Source organism: Bombus affinis, chromosome 17 (assembly GCF_024516045.1).
Source record: "Bombus affinis isolate iyBomAffi1 chromosome 17, iyBomAffi1.2, whole genome shotgun sequence".
Taxonomy (NCBI): Eukaryota; Metazoa; Arthropoda; class Insecta; order Hymenoptera; family Apidae; genus Bombus; species Bombus affinis.
In genome coordinates this window covers 651111-666111 of record NC_066360.1, presented here as the reverse complement: position 1 = coordinate 666111, position 15001 = coordinate 651111, and the positions used below count along the sequence as shown (strand labels likewise).

The window sequence follows — 15001 nt, the reverse complement described above, 5'->3', positions numbered from 1 at the left end:
GGATCGTAACGTTTGTAAAAATGTAAATAATTGCATTGCAATTCGTAAGTAACAATTTAATTGAGCACATTAAACTTCATCATGTAACGAAATGTAGCTTACAGGAAAAAGTGCACAGAAGCTGCTGCGTTTATTTTTCACCGAAGCTTCGCGAGAAAGACGCTTCTCTTCATTGTATAGAGAACAGCGACTTGTGCCTCTTATGAGTTTTTTTTTATTATTATTTAATTCGTACTTTAAAATTTGTTTAGCTGGACATTCGGTAAATTTTCCTAGTTCTTATGAGTGGCGTTATATTTAAGCTTCCCCGGCGACAATCGCTCCGTGTTCTCGCCTACCATCCACGATTTGTGGTGACGGAAACTTTTTGCAACTTGGTTTCGTGTTACGATAAGTATAATATATACGGTACATATATGTATATCATGAACTGTAGATGTTTCAAAGATAACATATTTGTGATAGATCATGGTGCGTTGGCTTTTCTTCGACGAGGAATTACCAAAGGACGAATATTATGTGGCATTTGAATCTCGAGCGAGTTGCTGCTTTCATACCACCGAACGAGATGGTGTTAGCATATACATAGTAGGTTAAAGAAAACAAGGTCTGGCGGTCGCGGAGTGAGAGCGGGACGAATGAACAGCAGAAGCGAGGAGCAGAGTGCGGACGAGGAAGTGTGCCCTGAGGGTCGTAGAGCAACGTACGAAAGTATAAACAGAGCAAGAGCGATAGAGTTTGACATTCCCTTCTCTTTCTGTAATTTTTTTTCGCTGCACGCGCCCATTGTGAAAATAAACAAAACTATGACGATTAATATTCGTATATGTCATAACTTGGTATTTAGAATAGAAATAAGAATGATTTGCTTTATACTCCTACTCTTTAGTAGAGAATTAACCTGCATCAAAAGCCAAACAAAATTGATTGTGAGCTAGTATGGTGTCAACCGTTTCCGAAAACTCCTTTTACGATGAGATACCTTTAATACTTTACAATTATCGTGTTTCGTTTGATAGAAAAACACTCGACACGACTAGTCTCAACGATGCTAGGGGGAAGTGAGCGGGAGCATGGCAAGTTTTCAACGCGAAAGCCGAACGTTTGCCGAGCGTTCGAGCGTCTAGCAAAAAAATTTCACAAAAACTTGCTACCCATAAGGGAACTATATACCCTGTGGTATATTTGACATTTTTATCTTAACAATAATTAACAGAATTGTACACGAAAGAATCTTTTACGTATCTAAATGTTCTTTATTTCTTTATTTGTGGTAACGTAAAGTGAAGTTCTGAAACTTTCTCACGCCACAGTATATAACTGCACCCCCGTCCGCACGTGATTGTGGTACTCTACATGTATGTCGCACTGTTGCTATTCTCATTTAGTCTGGCGCGTGTGGGTTCCGAGCTACATGCACATTCCATGTCTGTCTAGACGGAATCATGACACAACTGTTGTCAGTTTGAACGAATAAATCCACCTTTAGGTGGATGACCCTGTAGACATAAAAACCAAAGAGAGCAGATACGAATTTTGAATTTTCCAGAAAGACAATCCACATCAATTTTAATACTTTAAAATTAATTTTGTACATCGTTCGTGAAAGTGAAAAGACTTTTGAGATTTGGATAAATTATCTCAGTCTTTATCTTTCGTTTAACACATAATGCTAATACAAGCAAAGTCGGTTTGGAGTTTGCATTTACGCGAGCTGGTCTGGCGGTTTTTCCTTCGTTGTGAATAATAACGATTATGACGATGGTTGTAAATAATGTAATCAGCAGAGAAACAGTATCGATCGCTCCAAGTTCTTCGTTTTATCTTAGGCTAGAGTCGGTAAAAATTAAAATCAACAAAATGAGTTGATAGTGCAAATGGAGCGCAATAAAAGGAGGGGGATTAATTTCGTCAAAGTCAACAATGAGAATTAATCGTTTGCAAGATAAATGATTAACAATATTTAAAAAAAATGTTAGAATACACAGTCTTATCCGAATTTGATTTTTACGTATATCACAGGTAAAATAATTAATATTTTCTTGATCTGTGCATTCGACGTGTACCTGTCTTCGCATTCGTCGTTTTTGAAATATTGAAAGCCTCAGCGGCTTGTCTTCGGGTCATTTTATTTTCGAGAAGTAGCTTTAAAGCTGTATTTTTCTCTGCGTTGGAATTTCAGACATTTTATCGCGAGAGAAGGTAGAAAGAAATCTTCTAATTTAATTTCAGTTGCCAAGAGAGTAACTTGCAGATTAAAAAATTTACTGTCTGCACTGATCGACAGCTGATTGATCACTACTTAACGACGAACATGTCGAAATGTTTTCTGAATTGCAATGTATATGAGGTTGCTAATTACACTTGATAGACTAGACATAGTATACATAATAGAAAAAGATCGTCTCCTTACCTGGAGAACAAAATATCAGCTCTAGACAATAATGTTCAACATCCGGAATATCAATGTATACGCTTAACGTGCCAAAACAGCGAAAACAACGGAATGAACGATATGGTTCCGAAATATGTTATACGAAATTATTATATTAATTTGTTTATTTAAACAAAAGTGCTACTATTTGATGAAAAAAATCGGAACTAATTTTGTATGGTATGGTAGAATGAAAATTAACAAATGAAATACTGAGAAGCCTGTAGAAATAATGATGACTAAAAAAAGAAATCGGAGAAAGACTGTAAAGAACTGTGAAGAAAGTAAACGAGATAAACAGGAGAAAGAGGTTGACTAACAGCAATTTTTTCTAATGGCAGTAAATATTGCATTTGTAATTCGCACAGAAGAAGTATAAGTGTGGTGGAGAACAAACCAAATATTAAAATCTAAACGATCACAACTAACTTTGAAACATGGAGCTCTGTAATTCTGCACGGGAACATTTTGAGTATTCGAGTTGGTGAAAACTTGCTAAAAATTGTGCGTAAAATGCGAATATAAAATATATTTACGTTGTACTAAGATACCGAATTTAAGATCTAAATAATGTAAACAATCGGGTGTCTAGAAATTTTATACTCACGTTTTATCAATTTTTCCTGAATCGAATCTCATAGAAAATTTACGGGATGAGTTACATGAGAGGGTTCGTGAAACATCAATAAAGTAATAACATTTAGAATCCTGTTACTTTTTATCAAGAGACACTACAATAAGTAGAAAGAAATGCAAATTTGTTTTATTTTCTATGAAAGTATTTTCATTTATTAGACACTCTATTTACCGATGAATTTACTTTTGACAACTATGGGCAATTAAATGCGCAACGTGCGTTATTTTACTGGAAACCCGAAATCGTTTAAACCAGTCAATCATGAAGTATAAATGACGGTGGTGACAACATTATCAGATGTTTATGTTCTAAACGTTGCAAGTTCTTGCACGTTCGAAAATATGCAGAAACCGATCAATTTCCAAAGCTACTAAAAGAAGTTGTCCAACTTCAAAAATAGCGAATGTGGATTCGAACGACGAATATCCGCTGCACAATGCATCAATAGTCTGTCACGTAATGGGTCAAAAGTTTTCGTAACGTTGAATCGATCGTGATGCAGATACTCGGTATCTCTGTACGTTCGATAATTCTGCGCCTCTAATCTCTTCTGTGTGGGATTTAATTAAAGTAACGATCCATGCAGATATTTCCATGGTAGCAGAAAATAGGAAAGAACTGTATGTATTAATATTAGTCAACAATTTATAAGGAAGGCTAAGGAATCATTCAAAAAATGTATTAAATTTTTTGAACGCTTTTTAAAATTAATTTCTCTTCGTAAATCTCTCTATTGTAGTTATTTTATTGTTCGCATATTCCAAGCATTTCCGAATATTTCATACTCGATGTTACGTGAAAGTCACGAGTATTATAGTGTGCCAGATTCAGCTTCACTTTAACTGTTATACTATGATGATAAAAATGTTTGGTGCCATCGAAAATCGATGACTTTGGAATTTTGAAACACATCATTTTAAGAAAAATTGTCTGCTTATTATAATATTTGTTCCTTCGAAACAAGTGAGGTATTCCAAGTATTCGAGTTAGGTTACATAATTAATTTTTTCGTCGAATTAAAATAAAACTTTAGTTAAATTGCTAATTGAAATAGATGTATTATTGTACACGTAAAAAGCTCTACTGCTAACGAAGGAGAAAGCACCTTTGTTGGTGTTCTTATCAGATCGACGCACGCTATTGATTTTAGCTTAAGTGGGAAATCCAACTAGGAGATAGAAGTTAGATCCAAGACGCGAACTGGTCTCGTAATGCCAGTTTTTTTCTCCCTAAATCCCGTCAATCCACGTCACTGTACGTGAGACGGTAAATGAAAGACTGAACTCTCCTAGAGGAATTTTTGTTACCTCTGAAATCAAGATTTTTTATTTTTTCCCCCATAGCGTTTTATCTCTTTCTTAACTTACAACAGATAAATGCTATTCAATTATATAATTAAACCATTTGCATTTTGTTTATCTTCGGAAACTATTTACTTTGAAGATGAAACAACAAACCATAATCTACAATTGGAGAAGAATCATCCAAGTATGCCTTTCAATATGCGGAAAAATTAATAATTACCAGGAATTTGAATATGAATATCTAAAAAGTTCCGATTAACGACACTTGAATCTGGATTCTCGACTATACAATATACAGGATGTTCTACGTTAAGTATATCTCCGACACAGGAGAAGATAAAACAAAAGTTTGCTAGGCGAAACTGAATGTCGCCTCTATCTTTAATTCTCTAAAATAATTATATTACGTTACTTGCGTCTGAAAATGATTTTTAAAAAACGTTTCAACTTCTATATTATATATCCTATTGTATGGAAAACAAGGACGACATAAACAAAAATACTGCGTCACATGTTTCCTTGTTTTTTATGCGGTAAGTTATACAAAATTAAAATATTTTCCAGATTAATTCATTTTCAACCCAAGTGCCGTAGTACTTTTTCGTAGAAAATAAAAAGGTTGATATACATAAAAAAATTTATAATTACATTTAAAACATACAGTAACTTATTTATCATTCTGAACGATTTAATTTTGTTCATTGAAACTTTTTTATCTTCTCCTGCCTCAGAGCTACACGTTGTCTCTGTTTCGTACGATTCCTTATATACAGGGTGAGGCACCCAAAACAGGATACCTAAATGTCTCGAATGTCATTGATGATAAAAAAAAAAAAAAAGAGAGAGAATCTAAAGCGTTGCGAGAGTGATATCATGTCGAATTTTGTTCCGATTAATCGCGAAGCAAGCTCTCGTTATACGCTCTTTCATCTCTTCTCTGGTTATCGGTATCTCATTGTACACTTGCTGCTTTAATTTTCCCCATAAATAAAAATCCTCTATTAATCCGAACCGAATTCGACATGCCGTGATATTGCTCTCATAACGCTTTAGATCATGCATCGACGCTCAAGCTCTCCATTTTGAACATTTGAAGCAGCAGTGTACTGGTACATTAACAAATCGCCATTGCATAAAATAAAGTATTCGGTCGCTCGCGTAAATTAAATTATTCTCCACTAAATGGTACATAAAAACATATCATTTCGTATCGTTATCATATCATTAAGTGGATTTTCACACGACCTGTACGGGTTTACCTAAAGAAATGTTTACATGAAATTATGTGCTACCCGACACTATAAAAATTTATTTTTTTCTGTCACCAATAACGATCGAGATATTCAAGTGACCTGTTTCACGTACCTCAGCCTGTGTGTGACTAACGCCACACTCACATTGCGTGCCGGAAAGGAGAAGAAGACAGGAGCATAATGAGTGGGAAGATTTCTTCTCGTCTTGAAAGTTGGCAAAACGCGCACGCGCCTACGCAAATGTCCTCGGAGTGTTGAAATAAAAAGGTCGTATTACTGATCAAAATAAAGGTGGCACCATTTGGGAACTTAATCCTACATATATATATATATATATATAGGGTGGATTGTAATCTGTGGTAGTAGCAAGATGAAGGATATACTATAGCTGAAAATGAGATGAAAATCAATAGCAGAATTACGTTAAAAGCTTCGTTTACAAGAAAAATGCATTTGAAAATCAATCGAATACGCGTATATACCTTGATGGATAGCTCGGGTTATGGATTGCGCTACTGTAAGTAAAATGTTATTCATTAACAGAGCTTCGCTTAAAGGTCAATGCTATACTCTGTTCAACGAGAAGAGTCCGCAGACTTTTAAATGTTGCACTATTTCCCGGATAGAATTCTTGAAATTCTTTATTCTCTGAAATGAATAGAATTGAATAAAATTGTCGTGTTAACTAGTTATATAGGTACGTAAAACAAGTAATACAATAAATGATATCGTGTTTGATATTGTATTTCATAAATGAGCGAATATACCTTGTTTAAAGACAATCCCTTTTCAAATGATGGAAACAACGCAGATTTATCTCCGTGTTTCGTGATACATTTGACAGTGTTATCGTCCGTGTCATAAGCCCGAGAGGTCGAAGGGAGCTTTAGCAATGAGCCAGGTAAATCTGCCCCTCGACTCAACATCCGCCAGTCAATAACTCGTGTTGCTTGCATCTGTTAGACGTCCTAACATGTGATCGTCCTGTTTACCTCTACTAACCTTTCTCGTTGAATAGAGTATAGTTATCCGCATCGATTAAAATTTATAGCAGTTTATGACAAAGCAATAATAATAAAAGTGTATGATCTTCGGTCGTTGTACGACGATAGCCGGGACACAGCTGGAGTCGGTGCTAGGCTTCCAGCATGCGCTTCATCGGCGACGTAGAGTTCCGCAGGCGAGATACCGTCGAACAATACATTGTATTTGTGTATTATGTATATGTATATGTATATTACAGCCGATGGTAGGGAATTGAGCTAGCAGCTGCCAATGAAAAGAGTGTTAAATGAGTTCACCTTACCGACCGTCACCGACGTCATCGTCGTCATAGTTTCGTAAACGTTGCACTGAATGCGAGCACTGTAAATCTTGTACCTACGCTATGTGCGACATATGAAAGCATCCAAAGTTTAGACTACCTAACACCTCAAGACAAATATCGGACAACGTTTAAGAGATTAGCGGAGGGTCATACGAAAAGACCATCTTTTATCACGAGGGACAATAGACAGGATATACAAAGAAATACATCACGAACTACAACCCGCATTTATCAAATCAATCAACACACGACAACCTAACCCCAAACACATCCTGGCAATGCTTTTACCTCTCAACTCCAAATTAATCAAAGAATGAAATGGACAAACGAGAACGACGAAACAATGATTTGGCCGTATTACATAATAACACATCTCCACGCCTTTCTCATATTAGTGAGCAGAGAATAACAAATTAAAGACGAACAACCATAACGAGAAAATTCATGAGCGAAGATGAAATATAGAAAAGTCAAACACGAAGTAATTAATGAATTTAGGATAACAACATACATTGAAGATAGGGATGAGATATAAATTAATAATATCACGAGCTAACACAGCCAGCAACAAACATATTCATGCACTACACACTAATGTACGTTCATTACTACGTGTGTTTGACCCCTTAGACTCACACACCAAACGGTCACGAACATCATGCGGACAGTTTACACAAACAAATAATACAGACGCGATAACGCAGTTAGGAAATCAAGAGTTAGCTGTAGCAGATACGATTAATAACAATAATTGAATGGATTATTAGCCAGATATTAACCAAAGAAGAGGTACTCTTTTCACACAATTAAATTATTTATAGCCAAACAAAAATCATCCATAGCTACATACTATCGCTATATCCAAGCAATAATTTGCTGCTCTGCGTACACAGCAGCCATGCAGGACGGAGCGAAAATCACACATAAATCAAACAACGAATCACGGACTGAATATACCCGTGTGACAAAAACGGTTATGAAACAGAATAGAAGACTTTAGAGTGAAAATAGATGGAACAACAGAATACATAAATGGTAATCGCGGTTTGGCTCTGTAGAAACTTGTAGATTTAATAAAACAGCAATACAAAATACACTCGCAACATCAGCTTTAGAGGAAAAATCATTGCCACGTTTTGGGTACATTGAGGTAAAAGCTTAAACACACTCGTGATTAGGCGAAAACGATCCTTGGAACGACTCAAAACAAGCAATTTAACAACAATGGAAAGTTGTTCTACGACACTAACACTAGAAAGCTTACATGTATTGGTTTAATATATGGTCTACTCTAATAGAACACAATTACAGCAGCTGGATCGAAGAGAATCAAAAGCTTGAAGCCATTAGCAGAGATTATGCTATACGAATATGGCAACTGCTAAAAATTGGAACTGATAATATGCACGACTGCTGTTATAATATATTAATCAGCACATATGCACTTTTACTAGTCTACGTTAACAGGTTCATACAGGCACCAGATACACTATCATACTACATCATAGAAGAAATCACATACATGTCACCCAGTAACCAAGCAGATATACAGAATCCAGCTAAAATATGATTTATAAAATCATAATTTTGTGCATCAGCAAACTCATCTACGGACACACACACAACCAAAAAGTAACTACCTTACCGCTGTGGTAGCCTCAAACGAGCAATTATCAAAAAAGAAGAAATGTCTTGTATATCGATTACGAGAAAGCATACGATTCGATACCACATTTTATATATTACCACTGTAAAATACACCCTACAACAGTGCAATTTTTTTGGAAAATACTATGCGTAACTGGGAAATCGTTCTTAATCTTCGCAACAACAACATACTCATAGAGACAGATGCTATTAATGCCAACATGCCATATTAAAAGAGGCATTTTCAAATCTATTAAAACTAAATAATAGCAGAAACTATTTCACATGAAATATGACAACTTATTACAAGCTAAGCAATCTGATATATATGTATACGTGATATTAAACTTTAAGGCAGCACTCTTAATAAAACTAACAAAAAGGTGTCCCACTAAGTATGTTACAAAAAGATATCACCGTTACTTTTAATGATACGCAAAAATGCCAAAGGCGCCCACAGTATCACAAGTACGAATTTACTGAGCGCCTTTGGGCGCCAAATAAAGTCTTTACGAGCGCATACAAGATTTAGGATTCAAGAGATGAAGGTTTGAAACTATTTTACTTCAAACGGTGCGAAGCGCGTATACAGCGACTCTCGGTCGCTGATTATTATCTGCGCGAGTCGCGGCTGATTATATACCTCCGTGGACCCATTGTCTCGGCGACGAAACTTGATCTTGAAGTCCAAAGACGATCATGCAATAGACAATTGCTGTCTGTCGTTGCAGAAGTACGCGGAGTACCACCGATGAGAGCATTAAAATTGCCCGAACTACGGTCGAAGACTCGAGGATGACAAAAAAACAGGAATCAACCACGCAACAACCACGTTGAAAGGAAATACAAGAAATACCTTATTTTAAAGATCTGCACCATAACGAGCGATACAAAGAACTTCTATTTAGAAATCCCTAATCTGTATGTGTTTACGTTTTTATAAAAGAGTTTACTGCGGGCGTCGGGCAATTTACTCCCTGAAACATTTTACACAGCCCACAAACATACTGCTACCAACAATATGGCTCGCATGTCAACAAAACGAAATTGCAGGTCAGGCCAAAGTGGGGATTTCGTGTTTATTGATCGTTAATATGTTAACGTATAACGTAGGTACATGTATACAGGCAAGATTCGGCGAGTAAAACATGATTCTCAGCTTCTTTCTTACTTCGACGAGAGAAGAGATTAAACAGTAAGATTTGGAAATTCGCAAACATAATGCCATACATCCGTGTTGGCAAATCCAAGCAGCTGAATTGAGCTGACTGAATTGTTGAATTGAATTGCGCGAGCGTACAGCCAAAAATATCCGATACTTGTTATTTTTACCGGCAATCATCCACATTTATAGAATGAAAACAGCCCTTACCGTTAAAGATAACGGAATTGTGTCAATGGGCAAGTTTTCTGTTCTTAAACAGCGAACATGACTGTGTAAACATATCTTGAGAAATTCCATATTGAAAATTATAAATCGTTCCTAATTTTTTGTTATAAATACTAATCGATTTTTGCACAAGTTTATATTATAAACGGGTAAAAGGCAAAGGAATTCCGGAATACTTTGGAAAGTGATGGATGAAAGCAGATGAAAGAGAGTGTCAAGCTTCAAGTTAAGGAACAGGGTGAAAGCAAGAAAGTACCGGGAATAAAGAGGAAAGGAGAAAAAGAAACATGGGAGCAGATATGGGAAAGATGGGGTGAAGAGAAGAGAGACTAGTGAAAGCTAGGTGATGAAATGCTGAACTTGGAGGGAGGTTAAAAATGGTGAACAAGAGAGGCGGAGAAAGTAAGGGGTGGGATGATGATAGCCGGAAGAATCGAGAATGATATAGGAATAAATAGAAACCGAGAGGAAGAAATATCGAAACGGAAGTTTAAAACAAACAGACCAAAGGGAAGTGTAGGAACAGGTAGAACAGGCAGTGACAGATACGGTAAATCCGAGTCAGATAGAGTAGGAGAGAAAAGAGGCATGACAAGAGCGCAATGTACAATTGGCGTAAACGTAAAATGTATTCGTTGTAAATATTGTAATTAGTGCAAATACTATAAATGTGGATAAAGAGCGAACGCGACCAATGTGTGTACGCGGGTATAAAGACACCGACTGCTTTCATTCCGGCAACGACCTCGCTACTAGATCATCCACCCTTTACTTATTATTGTATAAAAGAAAGCTGTGAAATGCAATGCAGCGTCAGTCAATCCATTATAAAAAAATCTGCTTACGCGTTACTCTGTCCGATCGCCTACCCGTCTTCGAAATTATGAAATTCAATTTAAATCAATAATTTTGCGATAAATCATCGACAGACACCACGCAACTCTGTGCAAAGCTAATGGTGAAAGTTCAAGTCATGTTGAAGTTGGATTCATTCGCAAATTGGTTTGGTTAGTTTGATTAGTCGACTTACGGCTGACCGTGTGTCGGCTGATCGACGGTTCACGTGTCCGTCCCGTGACACGGGCAGTGCGTAAATACAGATAATGTATAAATAACATAAATAGTATAATATATAAAAGCTGTAATTGAGGGCAATGCTTAAGTTGTGCAAGGCGGAAGCCCTTTGTAACTCTAAAAATTTATTCGTCTAAATCACATACACACCGGAACTCAAAATACAGATAAATCGGGAACTTTGATCTTTTGCGGATTAACCCTTTTGCTTCGAGCGCCGCATATAGGCGGCATCAAAATGATGCATATACAAGTGCTATCTGTAGTCAATAATATATTTTTTCTGTTGATTTTATTGACATATTGGATTAATCACTTCTTAAAGTTACTCATTGTTGAAACAACATCAAAACGTTTCACGCAATATATTTCAAATATCCAAAAGGTCGTATACTGTAGAAAACTCTCTCTTCCGAGGACCCTATAAAGAGGGAAACGTGAAAAAGCTGGAGTGAGTCGATAGTTGATCTTAGTCCGTCATAGTCAATAGGCGACAGCAGTTCACGGTAGTCGCTGGTAGTTACACCATTAGTCCATCAGACAGATAGTCATAGTAAGTTCGTATCACTTCTGTATCATCATCGTTCGAGCTCGACGTGCATCCGTTACGATCTAAAACGACGCACACTCGACATCAAAATAAACATTGTTAAAGCTCTACACCGAAGTAATTGACCCTTAGTGTTATGCCTACTTGGATTCATTTCAATCCAGTCGATTTTAATAATACTTTATTTCTTTTTCTATTACGACAAAGTCCTTTATCAGATAAAATGGAAACTCACCATGCGTTGTTCTTGCGTTGACTGTCGAATGTTCACGTGAAATCAATATAACATAATGATTTCAGATTGTTACAATTTATCCAACCGCTATCTTTGATTAACGAAGAAGCTAGCTAGTTAGAGAAATAAGAGGCAAGTTCTCTACGTCAATTTAACTTTACAAAGCGGAAATTTATATACGTATGTATACAAAAAACCTAATTCAGCATGTACTTTTTTTTATTAATTGAAATTATGCTCGGTATAAATAGACGTCGCAAAGACAGCCTGAAAAATCAGAAATATACTACGTCGCACAAAATGTGACGTATGTGCATCACACTAAAGTGGTAATTAAAAGGCAGATTATGTTTACAGCGCAAAACACTCGCCTGAAATGCACATTGCGCAAATTCAAGTGGTAATGAAAACCAATTGCGTTGTTCGTGTCAAGTAGTCTCGTCGATGGGATGATTTCGCAGCGAGCCTTCTACGGTGAGATTTTTCTGGAAATATATCTCGAGATGAGGTCTAATACAATGCAAGCTGGATCTCACGAGACCTACTATGAGCCTCGTGATTGCTACTCATATTCGGTATCCGTTCTGACATCGAAATGAAATGGTGTTACAAAAATTTGTCTTCGAAAGGAAAATTGCTGTTGCGGTAGCTATGTACATTGCAGAGGAAGAGATTCCGTGTAAAAAGAAAAAATGGTCAGGAATTGGCTGATCGCGGAAGATACAATTTCGCACGTGGCATTATTAAAAGAATTGCAGCAAAACGAACCAAAAGAATTTTTAAATTATGTACGGATGGATGAAGAAAAATTTAATATTACTTTCATTTTAATTCAACCGTACGTTCAGAAAAAAGACACTGTAATGCGAGAAGATATATTTGCTGAAGAGCGCTTGATAACTGCACTCAGCTATTTAGCTATCGGACAAAGTTATGAAAACTTGAAATTTTCTTATGCCATATTGCCATAGCTATTGCGACAAATAATTTTTCAGCATACCGTCTTGTTTCTTGATTTCGTATTGTCGGCGGCGATCAGTTTAGTCAACTAAAATTTTTTAATTTTCACGCCCCGTTCTCAATGTCATTCGAACGTCTTTGAATTATCGAGGCAAGAAAAGTATAACGTTTTTATACATGTATTCCAGGTTTTCCCGACAAACTGAGAGGACTTAATCTCTAGCAGTAGTGTACAAACTTCTTTTAGTCATGGCGTACTTTAGAAGATGTATAGATATCTTGTACATAAATTCTATTATTTATTTAAAAGAACCTGTACACGACATTAATAAAAAAAGATATATAGTTTCGTACGTATTGAAGAACTGGTTTTCCCAGTGTTTGTGGCAGGCAAAAGTCAGACAAGATCTTTTCATTCGCAAAATGGGAATTATAAACTATCGAGGTATTTTGTTACTACCAATTGAACTCAAGAATAGGATCTGATTAAATTTCTTCTGCTGCATGAGATTAAAGCCATAAAAGCTGATCGAAAGTTGCTGTATTTAAACCATAATAGTGCCTTTTGTTTATATGTCGGCGAGATATTATCTCGTCTTGTGATCACTTTTGGTCATCCGTCTCCAGGGAATACGGTGAGTTTGTTTTGTTTGTGTCATCAGTCTTCACTGTCATTATATCATCCTTATTTCCGTGACCTGATTTCGGGCACTTGAGTGCGGATGCGCACATTTCGCCTTCGGCTCGTGAGATGAAACATTAAATTCGAAACTCGTGGCTCGACCGATGAAGCAAACTGTAGAAGCAAGAAACGATTGCTTCTAGCTGGTTGTGAGGCGATCTTCAATTGTACAATTGCTCTAACGATTCAAATTTGACTCCGATCTTTTCGGAACGATTGATTCTTGGCCTTCTTCGTTCGAAGACAAACGATTCTCATTATCGATCGGCTTAAACGGCTCTGATGGCGCGACCTTCATATCTTCTTGTCGCGGCGCAGCAATACGATTATAAAGTTGTTGGGTTTTTAGAAACAGATTAAGGAACGACGATCATTTATAATCACGAGAAATCCAACGACGCGGAATCTTTCGGATACTTTAAATTAACATACTTTCTTCCTTTCCTTAAATTCAGCGCGCTTTATTATGTTATTTCCGACGAACCATTAATCGGACACTATCTTGTAGATGTTTAATTTTTTCCTTCTTCGAAATACTGCTTATCCTAACTTTAATTATTTTTTCTGCCATTAGTCTGTAATAAATCTTGAACGATTATACACGCATTTCTTCTACAAATCTATACGCCCATCCTGGCTTTCTCGAACTGTCCTTACGCTTTAACCGTTTGAATCCTAAGCAGCGCGATCGTGCTGCTTAGATTTTGTGTCGAAAGGTCCCAGTACATTTGAACGCTACGGACGACTGACGATATTTTCTATTTCAGTGTTATCTCATTAATAATTTTTATTGAACAAAACTTGAAGTATTTATAAACTAATAGTACGCATATATAATAATAATAAAGTAACAAATACGACGACCGCTATTGCGTCGCTTGGTTGTCTTCGCAATCGCTAAGAGAAGCGCCATCATGCTGTTCAGGATTTTTCGACCCTGTTTTTTCCAATGACTCCTGGGACTCAAATGATTAAGGAGACTCGATTGCAGCAAGTTACACTTTGAGCCGGTAGAGTGAAAGTCGGTGCGAATGATCTCTCGTACTGCAACACCATTTGCATGCGTATCCACGTTCTGTATAGAAATTGATGATACGACACGTCGCGAGGAACAAGGTCTCAATTCGTCCCGCGACTACAATGAGTTCACCTTTTGCGTTGGTAACAGCTTCCTGTATTTTGATGCATCATATTCCAAAGACCAAAAAAAGGAAATCATCTCGTTGGAGAACTATACAATGGATTTAGCTTATGGGCTGATTCGTCGTTTCAACATACGTATGGATTATACGATACTTTACATTCTAATGATTTTGAATTTTTGTTACGGTTAATTTGGCAACAAAAAAGTTAGATCGGCAATAACGTTACCTTTTTGGCCACCGGCAGCTCATACACTAGCCTTCAGTATCTTTCTAAAACTTCTAAACGATTAATATGCAGAATTGTGCCAGAAGTTTGTGATGCCATTGTGAAAGTTTTGAAAGACCATATTCAGGTAAGTATAT

General features: G+C 36.6%; 1 protein-coding gene and 1 long non-coding RNA gene across 7 annotated transcripts in view; one reads left to right on the top strand and one right to left on the bottom strand.

The window, feature by feature from the left end:
• The window catches only part of LOC126926078 (lachesin-like), a 549080-nt gene that overhangs the window by 461437 nt on the left and 72642 nt on the right, over positions 1-15001 (top strand). Inside the window, exon 1 of one of the 6 annotated variants that reach the window (XM_050742193.1) lies at positions 11514-11619. The exons of the other annotated variants lie outside the window; for them this stretch is intronic. The gene's annotated coding sequence lies outside the window, so the exon portion shown is untranslated. Of the gene's footprint in view, positions 1-11513; positions 11620-15001 lie in introns of those variants that run through there. 6 annotated transcript variants of the gene reach the window in all.
• On the bottom strand, positions 3393-9447 carry LOC126926120 (uncharacterized). The gene is made up of 3 exons (XR_007714289.1): positions 6396-9447; positions 6111-6276; positions 3393-6016 (listed from the first exon to the last, which is right to left on the bottom strand). It is a non-coding gene; the product is annotated as an uncharacterized LOC126926120 (long non-coding RNA).